Source organism: Ovis aries, chromosome 7, assembly GCF_016772045.2.
Source record: "Ovis aries strain OAR_USU_Benz2616 breed Rambouillet chromosome 7, ARS-UI_Ramb_v3.0, whole genome shotgun sequence".
NCBI classification, from domain to species: Eukaryota; Metazoa; Chordata; class Mammalia; order Artiodactyla; family Bovidae; genus Ovis; species Ovis aries.
The window spans coordinates 8305320-8326979 of NC_056060.1; the positions used below are offsets into that span (position 1 = coordinate 8305320).

The window sequence follows — 21660 nt, forward strand, 5'->3', positions numbered from 1 at the left end:
CAGCCTCTTAGGGGCTCTTTACCAAGACTCCAAAGAAATCTAGAATTCTGGGTTCACACTGCGGGTGGCTAACGTGGCCACTGCAAGGGAGGAATGTTTTCTCGCCATTTCCTTCTGTTTCCTTCACAGCTTGAGTGATCATATTGCCTACCCCAAGAAATGGATTTCTTCCCCTCCAGTAGGTTTATTTGCTCAGGTTGTCTCTGACCAGAGGGGTTCAAGGCCAGAGATGAGGAGGGGTCTAGCTGTGCCTACTGGAGGGAGCAGTGTCCTCCTGTTTCTTAGTAATTCACTGTAAATCAGTTCTGATACTTGTCGGAGTTTTATTTAGCTCTGTTCTTATTTCCCTTCTGTTGGAATATCATTCGTTTTTCTTGGACTGTGGGATACAGCCCCTGACCTTCACCTGGGCGCCAGCATTACTGTCTGTGGTATTTCACAGTAAATGAATTGGTGTAACATCACCCATCTTCCTTCCATATTGTTTGACTCTTGCATTTTGATTAGCCTAGGCTGCTCACTGTTTTCCATCTTAGTTCAGGGAAACCAGAAAAAAATTGCTTTGAAATTGATTTTTTTTTTTTGGTATGTTTTTCTAATGAAATTCTGTGATGGCCTTGGTTGTGTTTTTCCAAATCTCCTCCCATCTCACTTCTGTTTTCACACTGAGATGCAGTTGTTTTTCACACTCTGGAGCACAGGAAAAAAAATATGGACTGAATTCTATGCTGAGCAGAACCCATTTGGACCTCTGGGTTTTATTGGGGGTACTGCATTTGAAAGAACATATTGGCAAATAGGAGTGTGTCAAGGGGAGAGCAAACAGATTGGTCTGGGAGCAATATATGAAGAACTAACCATGGAGAAAAAAACCCTGGGGAGATGCAGTAGCTATCTGCAAAAGCTGTACTGAAAGTTAACTGTGAGAAATCAGAGGAAGGCAAATTAGTTTTATAAGATCTTTATAATTTTATAAATTATTAGAGTAGATTAGATTCAAAATATCCAGCATTTAAACTAGATTGTCTCATAGGAAGTGTGTTCTCTTCCCCGAGAGTCAGATAAAGGCCAGATAACATCTCTTAGGAATATACTTACAGAGGGTGTTCCCAGGAACAACAGAAAACCTGTTTAGAGCACTTTATTTTGTGCCAGGTACCATTCTGAGCATCTTTCCTATCTTACTAATTTAATCCCCAACAGCAGCCTTTTAGATAGGCGCTTTAGATTCATAGACTTTTATTCTAAAGGCTTAATAGAAAGGTGCATGGCACATTTATCTGGTGTTAGAAAACACCCTCATGGAACTATCAAATACATTAATATTTCTGTGATAAGGCATGTGAATTTAACATTAAATGGAACACATACATGAATGGGTTAGATTTTGCTGCCAAATGAATTCAGGTCAGCTCTTCTCATGAAATAGGTTTTGACATTATTTTTTCAACATCATTTATTTGAAAATGTATTTATTTATGTGTCCATTTGGCTTTGCCAGGTCTTAGTTGGGGCATTCAGGATCTTTGGTTGCAGCATGTGAGATAAGTTCCCTGGCCAGGGGTCGAACCTGGGCCTCCTACATTCGAAGCGCAGAGTCTTAGCCATTGGACCACCAGGGAAATCCTTTGAAATAATTTTAGATTTATAGATTCTGAATTATAGATGAAGGAATAGGGTCTCATTTTGTCATCTTTAGTTTGCTAATGAATACACTGAGGCATAGGGATTAAATAACTTGCACAAAGTCGTACTCTTAACCACCCCATGTGCTGCCTCTCACTAAGCTCTGCCTCCTCTTACTGAGTTAAACTAAGTGCCACCAGGCATCTCTTTCAGTTCTGGGAGCTTTGATTTCCTGACCGCTGACTCCAACCTGTCCCTTAAGCTCTTCCCACCAGCATTAGGGAGATGCAAGGTCTGTTCCCAGAGGCCATGTTGAAATAAGAGAGATCTGGAAAGAGGAGGTGGCCTCTTTCTACTCCAGGTAGACTGTGTCTCACGGGTGGCATCTTAGTGTGATTGCTCTCCAAGCACTAGGCAAAGCCGACTGAAGAGAAAATTACGTGTCATCATGATTAGTCTTCAGTGAACTTCCCTTTCGTATCTTTCCACCTGTTACCCAGACCACCACCACCTGAGTCCTGATGACTTGGGACTGCCTCCTTTCCATCCATGTTCCAGGAATGATTTTCCCAGGAAGGAGCTGATGTCTCTTAACCTTTCTTCCACCATCTAGAGATGGATTCTGGAGTAGTGGAAAGAAAATGGATTTGTACATTCAAATATCTGAGTTTAGGTCCAGAGATGCAAACTTGGGCAAAGTCACTGAAACTCATTCATCAGTTTGTAAAATGAGAGAGATAGTACTTACCTAGGGATGAATTCTGATTTTATGGGCCTTGAAGTTTATCCTCTTTGGGGGACGAATACAAAATTGTGAATACACATTGGGTGGGTACAAAATGTGTATTTATTTAGAAATGATGCCCATGGATATATAAGGGAAGTACAGTGCTTTGGAAGTGAAGTGTAAAGAAACCACCATATTAACAAAAGATCTTCTTGTGTGTGTATGAATATATCACGTGGGCCCCATACCAGAGTTAGGAAGGGGTCCATTCAGTGAAGGGTCTTGAAGCTTAAGATTTATTAATATCACGATAAATTGGCTTCTTTGTCAGCCTCATAGAGTTGTGAGAATTAAATCACAAGACTAAATATATGAAAACCTGTTGTAATTACTAAACATAGCACGGTGTTAATCTTTATTCTGATGTCTGAATCCAAGCATAAATGATTATTTAATAAATGATGAAATGGATGAAATTTGTTCTCCCCCGGTGTTAAATGGCTTATTGTATTAGTTTTCCTTAGACCTTCCAAAATTTATCAGAATAATATATGCATACATTTTTACAAAATCGTCAAATATTGATAGAAGACTTGCAACAAAAAATGGCAGTTCCATGTCTCACACTTCATATTCTCTAATTCCTCTTTCCAGAGCCAATACATTTCTTCCATATTGCTAAAAAATACATCTTATATTGCCTTCTCCAGATTTATCGATGTTGGATAACATCTAGTAATGTTTTATTATGGTAGAGAAGGATATTGCTTTCTTCTTCTCATTCTTCAATACAGTTTCACTATAATTTTATGACTAAATTAATATGAGATATTGTTTATAGCCAAAGCATAGTGAACTATGATTATATTTCTTCTCATAGGCATCTTTTTTACTTTCCTACGACTGAGTGACTTGACTTGACTTCACTTCAAAGTTGGTAAGTGTGGCACTTTTTCTTTTTCTACCTTTTTGTTGTATGTACACTTGAGTGTTCCCATTCTTCACAATAGCATTTTTGATGAGTTCTGCACAAGTTCAGTTCCCCGCACTGCAGAGAGCCAGGGAGCCTGGTATTCTTCTGCTAAAGATCGCTCTCGTAGCTCTGTGTGTGTGCAGCAGGTTGGAATTTCCATGTGCTATCAACTGGACATCTTCTTTATCTGTCTCCTAGGTTGGGTTTCCTACTTCCTGCTTCTGGTATTACTCTTGAGAAAAAAGTTCTGGAAATTCCAATTCCCAATCAATCCTTCGTACCTGAAGATTTTTCCTCTTTGGAGATGATCTAAGAATCCACGATAGCATCTGCGGTTGATTAGATTATTGCTCAGATATATTCACTGTTCTTCCTTTTCCTCCCACTCAGGTGAGTGGACTATGCTTCGCAGCTGTTGGATTCTAACCTTGGCCATGTGGCTTATTTTGGCTGATGGGATATTAGCAGACTGTTGCAAGCAGAATTTGAAAAGCACTTATGTGATTGAGCTTGCTCTCTCACTCTTTGTCATCAGAAGCAGCAGAACATGCTGATGACTAGCCCATTGGTTCTAATAGATGGAACAAAGCCAGTCAGTCTTGGCCAAGTTCAACCTAAATCAGCAAAGCTGCCCAGCTGAGCCTAGCGGAGATCTGCCAACCCTCAGCTGATTCACAGATCAATGATAATAAATTGCTGTTATTTTAAGCCACTGAGTTTTTGGATGTTTGTCATATAGCATTTTGTGGCAATGGCTTTTGGTGTCAGGGATTGCTATCTATTGGTATTAGGAGTTGGTATCAGCAGTAGGATATAGACAGAAGAGGAGCAAAAAATAAGTGGCATTGGTTTGGGGACTGAACGGTAGGAAACAGACACCCAATAAGAGGCTGGAAATAAAATCTAGATCTGTGTTATGTAGGAATGAAATGGTTTGTGAATGTTTGGTAACTTGGAATATTCACCTAAAAATATTTGGATTTGTGCTGAGAGATTTACAGAGAAAAATGATGGAAGGGTGAACTCATTGTATGTAGCTACAGATAATAGACGTGCAAGAAAGAAATGAATTCCTAGGTGGACCAGCCAGTTTTCAAGGAAAATGTGGATGAAATAGAGTCCAGGACTAGCTGAGCTGGAAAATAGCTTTTTCGCCCTCAGCTGGCTGCTTCGTGGCGAGTCAGCTACATCGGCCCCTCTGTCCTGGGGGCTCAGCAGCCTGTCCTCAGACCTGTTCTGACTGTAGGTTTGCCACTGTTCCTCACAGAGCTTCAGCGGGCACCACTGTCTGGGGACTTACAGATTGCTTGTCACCAACTCAATGGACATGAATTTAGGAAACTCTGGGAGATAGAAGCGCAAGTTGGAATTAAGATTGCTGGGAGAAACATTAATAATCTCAGATATGCAGATGACACCACCCTTATGGCAGAAAGAGAAGAACTAAGGAGCCACTTGGTGAAAGTGAAAGAAGAGAGTGAAAAAGTTGGCTTAAAACTCAATGTTCAGAAAACTAAGACCATGGCATCCGGTCCCATCACTTCATGGCAAACAAATGGGGAAACAGTGGAAACAGTGAGAGACTTTATTTTGGGGTGCTCCAAAATCACTGCAGATGGTGACTGCAGCCATGAAATTAAAAGATGCTTGCTCCTTGGAAGAAAAACTGTGACCAACCTAGACAGCATGTTAGAAAGCGAAGACATTACTTTGCCAACAAAGGTCCATTTAGTCAAAGCTATGGTTTTTCCAGTGGTCATGTATGGATGTGAGAGTTGGACTATAAAGAAAGCTGAACACTGAAGAACTGATGCTTTTGAACTGTGGTGCTGGAGAAGACTCTTGAGAATCACTTGATCTGTAAGGAGATCCAACCAGTCCATCCTAAAGGCAATTAGTCCTGAATATTCTTTGCAATGACTGATGCTGAAGCTGAAACTCCAATACTTTGGCCACCTGATGCGAAGAGCTGATTCACTGGAAAAGACCCTGATGCTGGGAAAGACTGAAGGCAGGAGGAGAAGGGGACAGCAGAGGATGAGACGGTTGGATGGCATCACCGACTCGATGGATGTGAGTTTGAGTAAGCTCCAGGAGTTGGTGATGGACAGGGAAGCCTGGCGTGCTGCGGTCCATGGGGGTCACAAAGAGTCAGACCCGACTTAGCGACTGAACAGCAGCAAGTCATGAAGTCACACTCAGCGTCATGTCAGCTATCAGATCCACTTCATAGCAAAGGAGTTGTGAGAGGAGGCTCATGACCACCGACTCCACTGATCATGTTACATATTGTGTCACCTAGAAGGAGCAAGCTTCATAAAGCGCTGGAATGGTCACCAAGGCACAGGCGTAACTCCAGCGTGGAGACAGCTGCACCTGGAAAGGGTAGGGTTCTCACCTTCAGGAGGCGCTGTGCACATTACACCAGGTCCTCTGTATGATGTGCGTCCTCAGTGGGAAGACTGTGCGGGCCTGGGAACCAAGGGGCGGAAGCAGGAGAGGTACCAGGTGTCGTCAGTCCCAGCAGCCCACTGGGGAGCTTGCTGTTTCTTGTCTCTGCAGCTCTGTGGTAGAGGTCCTGCTACCCAAATGCGGTGCCCTCTTAACAGGAAATACAGCAAGGGTCCCACCGAACCACTTGCTATAGCTGCAACCAGGGCATTTTGGATGCCTTGAAACCCGTGGCCAGCAGGTGAAGTGAGTCCTCATCTAGGCAGAGATCATTGACTTTGGTCCGTAGGAGAAGTTGGAGCCACGTTTTACACAATGGGGGCAAGGAGGAAATGTCTTTGGATCCCAGGTGATCCTTGTGGGCACCTCTTCTCCACCCTTGCTCAGTTTTTGAACAGATATGGGCAACAAGTTCTGCCTGGAAAGAATGTGATTACTAGGAACCCTCTAGAATGAAAGTTTCGGTCATCTCACTAAGTAAGCCACCAAAAAGCTACAGAATTGATAACTGAGGGGGAGGGAAATTTAGATCGGATGGTGTAGGTGGAAGAGAACGGATCCTATTTGTGACCTCGCGACAAATGTCAGCATCAGGGGCTGTAGTTCTTCCCATAACTTCCCTCTTCTAAATTTTCCCTCTGGAAGAGGGACCAGTAGGAACCATGGGGCATTTGGCCTGTAAATGGCAAGAAATGGACGGTGGCAGCCGTAACAGTTCACTGTTTAGCTATCCCTTAAAGATAATCTTCTGTGTAAATCAGAGTTGACTGATAGCCCAGCTGCCACATCTCTGTATTCAATGCCTTGTGAACAAAGCGGCCATCCTTCCCTCGGGTGGCTTCCAGCTGATAACTGAATAAGGTGAGGGTGCTAGAGGGAGGCTGGGCTTCCCCGGTGGCTCAGTGGTAAGGAATCTGCCTGCCAGGCATGAGGCATGGGTTCCATCCCTGGGTTGGGAAGATGCCCTGGAGAAAGAAATGGCAACCTGCTCCAGTATTCTTGCCTGGGAAGCCCCACGGACAGAGGAGCGTTGTGGTCTGCAGTCCATGGGGTCTCAAAAGAGTTGGGCACAACTGACCGACTAAACAGCAACAGAAACTAGAGTGAGGCTTGGCTCAGCTGAAGTGGAGCTCCTTTCATGGACAGCCTTGGGTTCAGAGGCTCCTCTTTGGCCTGGCTGAGACCTTTGCAGAACTGTTCTGGGGTCTGAAGCTTTTCCTGCTCAAGTCTGTCTTTCCCCTCTCCTTTCATAGGTATCAGACCTGCATTGTGATCTGAAGGCTCTGCCCGTCTATTCTTGCTCTCTATCCTTTTATCCTTCATAGGCATTTCCCCTAGTAAATCTCTTGTACATATCACTACCCCTTGGTCCTCCTCAGAGGATCTGTCCCAGGGTGGTTTTTTGGCACTAGCAATTGACATACTATGACTTGGTATAGTTTCTGTTCACTGGCACTTGGGGGACCCTTTCCATTGAGGGAGTCAAGACTTTCAGTTAGAGGAAATTTTATGTCTTCTTTTAAAATCTTTCCAAATTTCCTTTTCTGGAGCTTGTATTAGTTGAATATTGGGCCTTCAGGGTCAAGCTTCTAATTTCCCTGTCTTTTCTCTTCTATTGTTCGTATCTTTATCTTTTTGTTCTACTTTCTGGGAGACTTTCAACTTTATCATTACACTTTTCTATCCGTTTTCCAAATTTCAGATCTCTTATTCTTAATTTCCAAGAGTCCATTCTTATTTTCCAATTATTTGTTTTCTTTAGTATCTTGTTTTTATTTCCTGAATGTACTTTCTCTTCTTGTCTAAGGGTGTTATTTCTAGGTTTTTATTTTTTTTCTTCTGGTCTTTGGAGTGTTCATTATTCCTGGCATTGTTCTACTTCCTCTTACTTGTTTAGGAGTTGGGCACCTTTCTCTACTTCACTCAGGCCGGAATCTTCCAGTCATTCTCTCTTTACATATTGTGATTTGAGAAGAGGAGAGCCTAGTGGTTTCATCAGAAAGCTGTGTGTTTCTATTTCTCTTCTTACTTGCTGAGAGGTGAAAGGGAGAAAACTATCTTTTCTCTACCACCTTATAACTGGAATTCTTCCCTGACTTTTTTCACGTTGAAAGAGTAAATGCCTCACTCCTAACTAGCTTGTGTAGGGTTATGCCAGGAGAGCCCACCCTGGAGGCCTTGGAGAACCAACAGTGCAGGGTACATGGATGCAGCTGGATTGAATGCCAAGAGCAGAAAGCATGGCAGAGCTGGGAAAGAGCACGTTTCCAAATGGCCTGTTCAGAGACAGGTTGGGAATTGTAACTGAGTTGAGGTGGACTCAGTCGGGGGGCTTCCCTGGTAGCTCAGCTGTTAAAAACAATCTGCCTGCAGTGCAGGAGACCCCAGTTCAATTCCTGGGTCAGGAAGTTCCCCTGGAGAGGGGATCGGCTATCCACTACAGTATTCTTGGGTTTCCCTGGTGGCTCAGATGGTAAAGAATCTACCTGCAATGCAGGAGACCTGGGTTTGATCCCTGGGTTGGGAAGATCCCCTGGAGGAGGGCATGGCAATCCATCCAGTGTTCTTGCCTGGAGAATCCTATGGACTGGCTACAGTCCTTAGGGTCAAAAAGAGTCAGGCATAACTGAAGCAACTGAGGACAGGACAGGACAGACTCAGATATGGAAGAAGGAACAGATAGGAGAGGCTCTAGTGTTCGTCAGAGTCAAGATGGAAGCTTACTTGAATTTCTGTGCAGGTTCTGCTAGCAGCCATGTCAGGCCTGTCTGGGTGCCACTGCCTTCTTGGGCCTCAGTATCTTAAAGTAGGGAGCACCAGGGATCAGGTTCTAGAATCAGCAAGTGCTCTGTAGAAGAGATCGCTTGACCAAAATCTCAGAAAGTCACACTCTTGCTCCAGCTCTGAGTCTGTCTACTTTGCCCTCACATTTTGTGTGTCTTGTTCAGTTTGGGCATTCTTTGCCCTACTGGAGAATAAGGTGTGGAGGATGTCGGTGGTATGGCTAGAGATTGGCCATTATTAAAGCAAAGGGGAGACTTCAGCATGTGAGATGGCTGAGGGGGGCTAACCAGAGGAAAGGCACAGGTGTGTCACCCACCTGAGAATCATTACAACTAAGAATGACTGCCCAGCAGCAGGAGAGACCCCCTCCCTTCCCTGGCACCTCATGTTGATCCTGACCAAATTCTCAAACCCGTATATCTGGACATCTGGTGTGACGAGTCCAAGGGCACTCCTCAGGACATGCAGTGTGAATATCTGAAACAGGTACCTTGGAAGCCCACAGTGATTCCTGGCCACCGCCCCCTCCCCTGGAACCGTTCACTCTCTGTCCCTGCTTTCAGGCCCTAAATGATTCAGTTAGGAGTCTCCTAGGACAAGTGACACTTTTTCCTCTTGCCTCTCTCTCTTTTTTTTTCTCCCAATATCTTGTGTATCTTGAGTAGAACAATTGGGTGTGGGTTATCTACCCGAGGGGCTTCCCTGATAGCTCAGTTGGTAAAGAATCTGCCTGCAATCCAGGAGACCCCGGTTTGATTTCTGAGTTGGGAAGATCTGCTAGAGAAGGAGGGATAGGCTCCCCACTCCAGTATTATTGGGCTTCCCTGGTGGCTCAGCTGGTAAAGAACCCACCTGCAATGTAGGAAACCTGGTTTCGATCCCCGGGTTGGGAAAATCCTCTGGAAAAGGGAACGGCTACCCACTCTAGTATTCTGGCCTGGAGAATTCCATGGACTGTATAGTCTATGGAGTTGCAAAGGGTCGGACAGGACTAAGCGACTTTCACTTTCACTTTATCTACCTGAGAGCCCTTTCCAGAACAAGGTGTTTTCAGGACAGGTAAATGGGCTGCTCCCATTCTAGTGTGCAGTGATGGTTAGTAAGATTTCTTTATTTCCCGTGAGTTTGTTTCATCAAACACTCTAGTGTGGAATTTATTTAGGAAAAACAAATTACTTTCTAACTTCCACTGCTGTGCTGAGAAGAATAGAGATTCATGATGTAGGAAGCCCCAAATAGAAAAACCTTCTTGTTTACTCCTTTGAATTAATCAATTATCAGTTAATCAATCATTTTCCATTTTTTCTGCTTGCTTATATTTCCCACAATCTCGTCTCATCTTCCTACTCTGCCCATTTGTCAATCTGTTGATTGTGTAAATATAGTTCTTGTTGATTCATTTAAATGTTAACCATAACCACCGCCACCCCTGACGTCTTGTACTGTAGTTCTAGCAGAGCAAATTTTAACAGTAACCCGTGATTTGTTTATGTGTGCGTGATTTGTTTTTTTATTCAGACACCTTGAGCTAAATTCAGAGAGTGAAGCAGTCATGGGTAGAACTAACAGTTAGTAAGCCAAGTTTGCAAAAGAGGCAAGGAAATGTCAAGTCATCAGTGAAAAGGCCTCCGACTTCTCTCTTGAAGTGAAGTTGTTCCCAGTAAGTCAACATCTGTCACAATCTATGTCAAAGGGAGAACAGGCTACACAACAACCCATTTCAAAACCCAGCTGCAAAACATTAAACCTGAGCACAGAGGCCTTTGGGCCGCATGAGTCGAACTTGTCTGCAGCTGGATAGCTGCCAAGGGAAAAAGCGCTCTCCGCGGGGAGCCCGCTGGGGCTCAGCCCCTTTACTTCTGCTTGATTTCTCCTTTTGGCTAAAGTGAGTGAGGCCACTGCCTGCTGGCCACAGACTTGGGGATAACCTCTCAGTACAGCTAAGTCCAGCGTGTTCATCCACGGAACTATGATTTAAGTAAACAGTGGTGGTTTTAACCTACCAGGTGTGGGGGTGGTTTGTTACATACCAATATACTCTGATACAGTGTACTTCTCTGTACATTTTATATCAAATTGGAAAAAATTCTCAAGCATTATCCCTTCAAGTATTGCCTCTTTCCCATTTCCTATTTACCCCATCCATAACTTCAGATATAGTTTGTGTTATTTGTGACTCTGTCATTCATGATTCTTTTATCATTATTATTTTACTTTTGTGTGTGTGTGTTTCCTACTTTTTTTTTCTCTTCTGTGTTTTTGTCTGTTTTTGTCTTTTAAATTTGTCCTTTGTGATTTTTTTTTACAGCTCTTTTTTTTGATGTGGACTGTTTTTTAAAAAGTCTCTATTGAATTTGTTACAGTATTGCTTCTGTTTCATGTTTTGGATTTTTGACCTTGAGGCATGTGGGATCTTAACTTCCTGACCAGGGATCAAACTCACACCCACTGCCCTGGAAGGCAAGGTCTTAAACCCTGGACCACCAGGGAAGTCCCTGTCCTTTGTGATCCTTAAACTCTCATCTTTCTGCCTCACCCCTCTCCCCCACTTTCTACTCAAATATTAAATATACCTATTTAGTTTTGACTGTCAATGGATATATTTCATTTCTAAAAGAACTATCTGGTCCTTTTCTTTTCCCATGATTTTCTCTTTTCCATTATATATTCTATTCCTTCTTTCATTTTGAAGTCTTCTAAAGCATACTCACTTTGTAGTCATCTATAGATTGATCTAGTTTCTCTATTTCTTGGGGCATTATTTCCCCTGTGAATTTCACGATCTGACACTCGGGGGTTTCCTCCTATGGTTAATTTTTATTACGAGCTTATTTTCAGCAGGGTTTTTTTTCCTTTGGGGGAAGAGCTGTGTGCCTGGGGTGTTAGATTGTCCATTCACTGTGGCTGCCAGTTTGCTTCTGCAGGAGTCCCGGAGATATCACCAGCTCTCAACTAGCTTTTATGTTTCTTCTCAGCCCGGTATTTCTGTCTTACAGCGAAAATTCAGAACTCATCAGTGTTGACACAGGCATGGTTTCAAGTTTTTGTGGATGAATTCTTTTTTCACCTGTAGCCTGAGGGCACAGGGACTTACTGATCCTGTTTTTACCAGTAGCCTCGCTCTCAGGAACTCAGATTTTGCAGATTGCTCAATTCCTGTTGCCTTCATTCATCACACCAGACAGCATCCTATTGACTGCAAGGGTGTTAAAATCCCCACCTAGTCCAAACACACTGCCAGGGCGTTAGTTCCTACTTACTGCTCAGCCTCTAAGGTCTCTCTTTGTTTCTAGAGTAGGGAGAGTTCCCTTTCTTTCTATCAGTTTTATATATATATATAAAACACTGGACAAATTATCATTATATATATATATAATGATAAAATATCATTATATATATATATATATATATATAAATGATAATTTGTCCAGTGTTTCTCAGTAGTAGTAGCTGAAAGGGAACTCTCCTGCATCAGTTCAGAGGTTCTCTTCACACTTTTGGGATGTAATTTTATAATAATGAAAGGGTTTACAAGAAAGACATAAGATTTGGGAATCTGTATGTGTTGAATCACAGTGCATCAAAATGTATGAAGCAAACTTTGTTAGAAGTACAGTCATAGTGGAGACTTTAACAAGCTACACTGAGACTTTACCAAATCTAGAAAGTAAAAGTGAAGTACCACACAAGGGTCTGAGCGTTACTATAGACGAGGCAGGTTAGTACATGTATATCACACAGTAAGCTAGAAGCAGTGAATATACATTTTCTGATGCTCATTTGACGTGAAAACCCTCAAGAATTTAAACAGCAGCTGACAGAGTTGAATTGCTCACGGCTTGTTGCCAAAGGCATTTGCCGTACCTGCGTCACAGAAGGGCATCTCTTTTGGATCCCTTGTGCGTCCAACTCAGATGTGAACTCTGTGGGTGGGCCGCTGGAGTTGTCCTCTGAACCATCTCCAGCTCTGCAGGTACATCACAGAGGCACCTGGTTCAGCTGCAGTCCAGAGACAGGGTCATATCCAACTTCAGCTATTTCTGTGAGGACCATAGATCCTTGAAGCAGGACTACCCTCCTCACCAGCATCTAGCTCAACAAACCCCCTGCCCACTTACCTGGCAGCCACTACCCAGTAGCTCCTGCTGCTGACACCACGAGATTTGCTTTGAAAACTTTGCAGCTTATTATTGCTTGTAATTATGAAAAATTGAGGGGAAAACCCTGAAATGCCTATCAAAGGGGGGATGATAAATAAAATGTGGCATATCCATATTATTGTGATATGAATTTTATCCTAATATCCTAATATTCTAGTGTATTATGATATGAACCCTTATAGTAGCCATTAGAAGGAATAGGGGACTTTCCTGGTGGCTCAGTGGCACACAATCCACCTGCAGAGCAGGAGCCGCAGGAGACGCAGGTTCAACCCCTGCGTCAGGAAGATCCCCTCGAGGAGGGCACGGCAACCTACTTCAGTATTCCTGCCTGAAGAATCCCATGGACAGAGGAGCCTGGTGGGCTACAGTCCATAGCGCTGCAGAGTCAGACACGACTGAAGCGACTTAGCACACATGGACGCAGAAAGAATGGACTGTCCCTATATATACCTTAGTATATCCACGTATAAAACATCTTTGTGTAGTGTCAACTCATGACATGGAATAAAAAGGAAAGTACGGCATAAAACATGCATTCATTTACATGAATTTTGAAACACAATATGTATTATTTAAAGATAAATGTTTACATGTAAGACTTCCCTGGTGGCTCAGATGGTAAAGCATCTGCCTGCAATGCAGGAGACCCGGGTTCGATCCCTGGGTCAGGAAGATCCCCTGGAAAAGGAAATGGCAACCCACTCCAGTACTCTTGCCTGGAAAATTCCATGGACAGAGGAGCCTGGTAGGCTACAGTCCATGGGGTCGCAAAGAGTCAGACATGACTGAGTGACTTCACTTTCTTCTTTCTTTCTTTCTATATACATGTACAATTACTACAGATGGTTGGGATATACACTAAATCCATGATAGTTGCTTCCAGGGACTGGGCTGAAGAAATAGAACTTGACTGGGGACAACTATTATCTGTTTTATTTAAATTTTATATAAATGCTGCTGCTGCTGCTGCTGCTAAAAGTCACTTCAGTCGTGTCCGACTCTGTGCGACCCCATAGACGGCAGCCCACCAGGCTCCCACGTCCCTGGGATTCTCCAGGCAAGAACACTGGAGTGGGTTGCCATTTCCTTCTCCAATGCATGAAAGTGAAAAGTGAAAGTGAAGTCGCTCAGTCGTGTCCGACTCCTAGCGACCCCATGGACTGCAGCCTACCAGGCCCCTCCGCTCATGGGATTTTCCAGGCAAGAGTACTGGAGTGGGGTGCCATTGCCTTCACCTATATAAATGCTACTGAGGCAAATATGATAAACTGTTAATAAGGGTCACTTCTGAGAGGAAAAATATATGTGTTCATACATGTTAGTCTTTTTGCATTTTTCTGGGTTTTTTTTGCAACTTTATTGAGGTATAAATGATGTACAGTAAACTGCACATATTTAAAGTATACAATGTGATCAATTTTGACAGATGTATACACCCATGAAAGCATTACCACATGAAGACAATGAATATTTACATCACTTCCAACAGTTTCTTCAAGCCCTTTTGAATCCATTTCTCCTTCCTGCCTTGGACTTGGGCAAGCATTGATTTGCTTTCTGTCATATAGATTAGTTCGCTTTTTGTAGAATCTTATATGAATGAAGTTCTACCACATGTGCTTTTCTTGGGGTTGGTGGTGGTGGGTGTTTCTGGGTCGCTCAGTCGTGTCCGACTTTGCAGCCCCATGGACTGCAGCACGCCAGGCCTCCCTGTCCATCACCAACTCCCGGAGTCCACCCAAATCCATGTCCATCAAATCGGTGATGCTATCCAGCCATCTCATCCTCTGTCGTCCCCTTCTCCTCCTGCCCCTAATCCCTCCCAGCATCAGAGTCTTTTCCAATGAGTCAACTCTTCGCATGAGGTGGCCAAAGTATTGGAGTTTCAGCTTTAGCATCATCCTTCCTATGAACACCCAGGACTGATTTCCTTTAGGATGGACTGGTTGGATCTCCTTGCAGTCCAAGGGACTCTCAAGAGTCTTCTCCAGCACCGCAGTTCAAAAGCATCAATTCTTTGGCACTCAGCTTTTGGCTCAGATCATGAACTTTTTATTGCCAAATTCAGACTTAAATTGAAGTAAGTAGGGAAAACCGCTAGACCATTCAGGTATGACCTAAATCAAATCCCTTATGACTACACAGTGGAAGTGGGAACTAGATTTAATGGACTAGAACTGATAGATAGAGTGCCTGATGAACTATGGACGGAGGTTCGTGACATTGTACAGGAGACAGGGATCAAGACCATCTCCATGGAAATGAAATGCAAAAAAGCAAAATGGCTGCCTGGGGAGGCCTTACAAAGAGCTGTGAAAAGGAGAGAAGTGAAAAGCAAAGGAGAAAAGGAAAGATATAAGCATCTGAATGCAGAGTTCCAAAGAATAGCAAGAAGAGATAAGAAAGCCTTCCTCAGCGATCAATGCAAAGAAATAGAGGAAAACAACAGAGTGGGAAAGACTAGAGATCTCTTCCGGAGAAGGCAATGGCACCCCACTCCAGTACTCTTGCCTGGCAAATCCCATGGACAGAGGAGCCTGGTAGGCTGCAGTCCATGGGGTCGCTAGGAGTCGGACACGACTGAGCGACTTCACTTTCACTTTTCACTTTCATGCATTGGAGAAGGAAATGGCAACCCACTCCTGTGTTCTTGTCTGGAGAATCCCAGGAACATGGGAGCCTGGTGGGCTGCCGTCTATGGGGTCGCACAAAGTCGGACACGACTGAAGCAACTTAGCAGCAGCAGCAGCAGCAGCAGAGATCTCTTCAAGAAAATTAGAGATACCAAGGGAATATTTCATGTAAAGATGGGCTTGATAAAGGACAGAAATGGTATGGACATAACAGAAGCAGATGATATTAAAAAGAGGTGGCAAGAATACACAGAAGAACTGTACAAAAAAGATCTTCATAACCGAGATAATCACGATGGTGTGATCACTCATCTAGAGCCAGACATCCTGGAATGTGAAGTCAAGTGGGCCTTAGAAAGCATCACTATGAACAAAGCTAGTGGAGGTGATGGAATTCCAGTTGAGCTATTTCACATCCTGAAAGATGATGCTGTGAGAGTGCTGCACTCAATATGCCAGCAAATTTGGAAAACTCAGCAGTGGCCACAGGACTGGAAAAGGTCAGTTTTCATTCCAATCCCAGGGTGAGGGTCATTCATTTCTGCCTCAATTTCCTCTGCTGAGAAATTGAGGAAGAAGTTCTCATTTCACCTTCCTGCATCTCTTAAGCTTCAGATCAGAGAATTCTTATTCTAAGTTCAACCTGATATCATTATTGGTCTGTGACCTAAAGTGACTTTTGTTTTTTTTTTGGCTGGACAGGGAGCCATTGTTTCTGTGGGAAAATGCCCAGTTTTCTTCTTTTTTCTCTTTTAAATCAACCTCCTCCTCAAGGCTTCCTCTGCTCAGTGCTTGGGGTTTTATTTTTATTTATCTATTTAAAATTTTATTTATTTATTTTTGGCTGTCTGGGCCTTCATTGAGGTGCATGGGCTTCTCACCGAGGTGACTTCTCTTGTGTCAGCACAGGCTTAGCTGCTTTGCTACATGTGGGATCTTCCCAGGCCAGGGATTGAACCCATGTCCCCTGCAATGGCAGGCTGATCCTTAACCTCTGAACCACCAGCGAAGCCATCCAAATTTCAAATAACTGATCTACAAAGAAAGTTTTGAAACATAACTTGTTATGTGCCAGCCAGGAACTCCTTAGGTATATAAATCTTTGTACAATGAGCTATGTTGTAATGGAAATATTTTTACAGATATAATTCTTAATCTATAGCCAATATCAGTCATTAAAACATACTGTTCAGTCCTGGGGCCCATAAGAATAGGATGTTATGGAGAAATTGGAAAGGAGCCAGTGGAAACAAAGAAAATGATGGAAGGTTTTGAAAAATAGCCCTTCAGGGAAAAGTCTACATTAGTTCAGAGAAGAGAGGTGTGAGCAGACTGAATATCAGCCTTCAAACTATAAAAGGATGTTACATTATTGACACCTAGTCTTTCTTCTGTGTGTTGACAGAGGGAGATAGGAGAGAAAATGAGCGTCAGCTGCAGCAGGAGGATGTAGGCTGGTCAGAGGTCCCCAGCCTCTGCAGGTCAGAATCCAGTCTCAAGTAACCACGCTTCTTTCTCACAAGGGAGGACGTTATTCTTGAGGTTTTTCAAAAGGTCTCTCTGCTCAGTGGCAGGCTAACATCTGTCCAGGTGGTTTGCACGTAGTACTATTTAGGAAACTGATGAACTCTGTCCAAACACAGAAGATACTTCAAGGCTGCAAAGAGCAAAGGAAGGCAAGAGGGAAAGATCAAACAAGGGAGCGCAAAGCCTTCTCTCCATCCATCGTGTGACAAGGCTGCTCCAAACAGCAGGGCCCCTTGGAGTGGAGTGTATGGTTGTGGGGGCAGGGGGCAGCCCCTCTGCCCTCTGGGAGGCTGGGCCACCCTCAGGGGCTGGAGGCCACCCTTGTCATCAGTGTGCTTTCAGGGGCTGGTGACAAACCAGAAATGCCTCTAGAAGAGAGCAACTGGGGTCAGAAACTGGAAGCTGGGTCACATGAGGAATAGTTGGGGGAACCTCGTGTACGGACCTGGAGAAGATAAGCTGAACCAGGCAGGAGAAGAAAGTTTCCAATATTTGAGGTGCTGTCGGGCTCAGGAGAGATTAGAATGGTGCCGTGTGCAGCCCCAGAGGGAAAAGCAGAGCCAGTGGGCACGGATTGCAGGGGTAGAGTGTCAGCTGGAAAGGAGGAAGCGTTTTGTAACGGGAGATGCTCAAAGAGGACTGAGACGCCTAGTGACACAGGAAGTGTTTGTGCAGAGACTGGATGAGAATCTCACAAGATCGTTGACAAGAAGAATTTCTGCCTCTTTCCCCACCCCCACCCCCCACCCCAATCAAGGGAAAGTTCTTAGAGAGTGAGCTGAGCTACCAACAAAACATCTTTCACCAGGTGTTCTTTGCGTTTCAACCACTAGAGGGCGTCAGGACAGCAGCGTTCCAGAACCGTCATCCAGGCTCTTTAAGTAGCAACTGATTATCAAACTGGTCCTGGCTCCTGCCTCCTTAATTCTGCCTTCTACGTCTCCTCCACGAATCTTTCCGGAATGCTTGCATCTGATTAAAGTCTTTAGTATCCAAGGAGGGGACTCTGTACGTCCCGAGGCACAATTACCTGTTGTTTGTACTTTAAAGCTGGCTTTATTAATTGTATAAATAGATTAAACAATATTCCTCTGAAAATTCGAATACTCTCTGTACAACTAAAAAAAAATTAAAATTTATGAATTTAACCAATATAACATTTTCCAGCCATTTAAACGTTAATTTACAAGCTAACTGATTTTGTCTAAAATCATGAGTATCCTATATCTGAATCTTTTAAATGCTACAAGTCCTTTAAAAGTAGAAACATATATATTGAATTATTGAAATAATTACAACACTAGTATATTTATACTTATGCTATTATAAAGTACTTACACCCTTTTTTCTCCTTTCTCACTATACTTACTCTTATGAATACTCTTATACTCTCCTGAGGATAGAGTATCTTTAAAAATACATATTTCTTGCAAATCAAGACCACAATGAGGTACCATTTCATGCCAGTCAGAATGGCTGTGATCCAAAAGTCTACAAGCAATAAATGCTGGAGAGGATGTGGAGAAAAGGGGACCCTCTTACACTGTTGGTGGGAATGCAAACTAGTACAGCCACTATGGAGAACAGTGTGGAGATTCCTTAAAACTGCAAATAGAACTGCCTTATGACCCAGCAATCCCACTGCTGGGCATACACACCGAGGAAACCAGAACTGAAAGAGACACGTGTACCCCAATGTTCATCGCAGCACTGTTTATAATAGCCAGGACATGGAAACAACCTAGATGTCCATCAGCAGATGAATGGATAAGAAAGCTGTGGTACATATATGCAATGGAGTATTACCCAGCCATTAAAAAGAATACATTTGAATCAGTTCTAATGAGGTGGATGAAACTGGAGCCGATTATACAGAGTGAAGTAAGCCAGAAAGAAAAACACCAATATAGTATACTAACACATATATATATGGAATTTAGAAAGATGGTAATGATAACCCTCTATGTGAGACAGCAAAAGAGACACAGATGTATAGAACAGACTTTTGGACTCTGTGGGAGAGGGAGAGGGTGGGATGATTTGGGAGAATGGCATTGAAACATGTATACTATCATGTAAGAAACGAATCGCTAGTCTAGGTTCGATACAGGATACAGGATGCTTGGGGCTGGTGCACTGGGATGACCCAGAGAGATGATATGGGGAGGGTGGGGGGAGGGGGGTTCAGGGTTGAGAACTCATGTACACCTGTGGTGGCTTCATGTCAATGTATGGCAAAACCAATACAGTATTGTAAAGTAAAAAAAATAAAATAAAAATACGTATTTCTGTACCTTTATGGTGACATAGTAGTTATGTCAAACTCAAAAGCAAAAAAAATCAGGTAGCTCAGGTTGGAGATGCTGGGTTTTGAAACTTCTCACAGACATTCAAAATCTTCCCATGTACTTAAAATTCCAATGCATCTAGTCAATTAAACTTAAAGACACAAGGTTATATTTTTGGTACCTACAAGTGGAGTGCTGCTCTAACAAATACCTAAAACAGTGAGATTGACTTGGAACTGCTTAGAGGCTAGAAGAATTTTGAGGAACATGATAGAAAAAGCCTAAATTGCCTTGAACAGACTGTTAGTAAGAATTCAAACTTGGAAGATGCTGCTGCTGAGTACTAAAAGGAAGTGAGAAATGTGGTATTAGAAACTGGAGGAAGAGGGTTGCTTGTTAGGTAGTAACAGAAAGCTTAGCAAAACTGTGTCCTGCAGTTATGTGTGAAGCAGAACAGGTAAGTGATGAACTTGTTTATCTGGCTAAGGTTTCCAGGCAAAAGGTTGAGGGTACCACCTGGTTCTTAGTTGCTGCATATAGTAAAATGCTAGAGGAGAAAGATAAATTAAGGGAAGAGCTGTTCAAAAAGGAACCGGGACTTGATGATTTTGACAGTCCCCAGTCTCTCCAAATGGCAAAAGATGTTTAAAGTGAGAAATGACTTTCTAGCAGGTGGCATAGAGATAAACCCTGGCCTAGAAAAAAAGCCAAGTGGTTATTGTACAAGCGGTTTTATTAAAACCTTGGAAAGATCCAAGGATCAGAATTGTATTCAATCCCATGACAGGCCTTCTTTAGAGATGAAGGGTGTGCCTCATACAACATCTCAAATGACAAGGCCTGTCTGAGTTGTCCCTTAACCATCTCAGCATCTTCACCCTAGGTGAAGGAGTGCCTGTCTCAGGAAACTGAGGATGTTGCTTAAGTGTAAGGCAAACTGACAGGAGACCCACAAAGTATTTAAGAATTTTTTTCTTCCTTTTTTTTTTTTTTTTTGGCAAAAGCACTGCCAACTTAAACTAAAAGGGACAGAAAGAGTAAAAACTGAAAGGAGGCAGTTAGGTCTCCAAAATTCTACTGGCAGGAAGCAGGATAATAAACATACTCAACTGCAAATGTTCTGCCTTTCATGAAAAACGTAACATGACTCAGAGGGTGGAGGCAAGAGCTACCAGGGATTATTCCCAGAACTTAGGATCTAATCAAGGAACCAGTAACAATTTGCCAGGCTGAATTTCAAAATCTCTTTGGATTTTGGATGGGTAACTCCTCTTTACCTTTCGTATATTCTCTCCCATTTTAAATAGAAAGTCAATTACTATTTTACTTTGCCTATTCCTCTGCTGTGTGTTGGATGCTTGGGAGTTAGATAGATTGTCTAGTTTTGCAGACTGAGAGTAACTATACTCAAAGAGACTCCTCCATACCTGGACTTGATTTAGATGATGAGATTCTAGACTTTGAACAGATGCTATAATGGGATGAGCTTTTTTGGGAAATTGGAAGGGAATAAATGTCTTTTTCATGTGGTAGATACACAAATCATTGGGGAAGGTAGACTGTGCCGGACCGACTCTAGGGTAATCCTTAGGTTCTGCACCAACTGGCTTGAACCTTTGTGTGATCTCTTCCTCTTGAGTGTGAACGGGACCTGTGAAGTGCTTCTAACTAGTGGAGCTTGGCAAAGTCAATTGGATATGTGTGATTATGTGCACACGATTCTATTACATAAAATTGCATTTCATCTTGCTAGGAGACCTCGCCCCTGCTGTCTTTGAAGGCGTAAGCTGCCTTGCCCTGAGCTTCCATATGCACCAAGGAGCTGAAGGCAGCCTCCAAGTGATGGTCAGCAAGAAGATAAGGTCTTCAGTCTGACAGGCTGCAGGAAACTGAAATATTCCAATAGCTCTATGAGCTTGGAACATATCTGACTCCAGTCAGACCTTTGAAGTCTATAGACAGGTAAGCAGGGAGGGAAGGCCACGAGCAGGCTGGTATCTCAGGAACGTGAGCCAGAACCCCAAAAAGACAGGTTGAAGCTCATATTTGTTCTTGTTGTCTTTGAACTTTAGACAAGGGTGTCCTGCAGAAGCTGGAATCCTTCATCATGGAACTAAACACATACACCTGGCCCAGGAGTCAGGTCCACTGAAAGGGAAGCCAGAGAAGGAGGGCCGTTGCACAGCCGGATGCTGCTTCACGCCGGTGGGGTGAGTCAGCTCCAAAATTACTTATCTAGGCACTGAAACATAGCATCGTGTAAATTTACCTAACCTTAAATATTTCTAACCTGTTAACAGTGTGGGAACAAGTCTCTGCTACATTTCCCCTTAAAATCACAAGTCTCGTTTGCACTTTCAAAAGTTGGCCACGGCTACCCAGTGGAGCGTTCTCTTGTATTGTTGTATTACTTTGTGTGTATCCACTCATCTCATAACAGAAATTTGGCTTTTCAGTTTTTGAATGTTATGAATAATGCTACTGTACG

The 21660-nt window shown here is 43.1% G+C and overlaps 1 long non-coding RNA gene across 1 annotated transcript; it reads left to right on the plus strand.

The window, feature by feature from the left end:
- The first annotated feature begins 3233 nt into the window (after window positions 1-3233).
- On the plus strand, window positions 3234-21126 carry LOC121819933 (uncharacterized). The gene is made up of 3 exons (XR_006060284.2): window positions 3234-3290; window positions 3525-3716; window positions 20926-21126. It is a non-coding gene; the product is annotated as an uncharacterized LOC121819933 (long non-coding RNA).
- The last annotated feature ends 534 nt before the right edge of the window (window positions 21127-21660 follow it).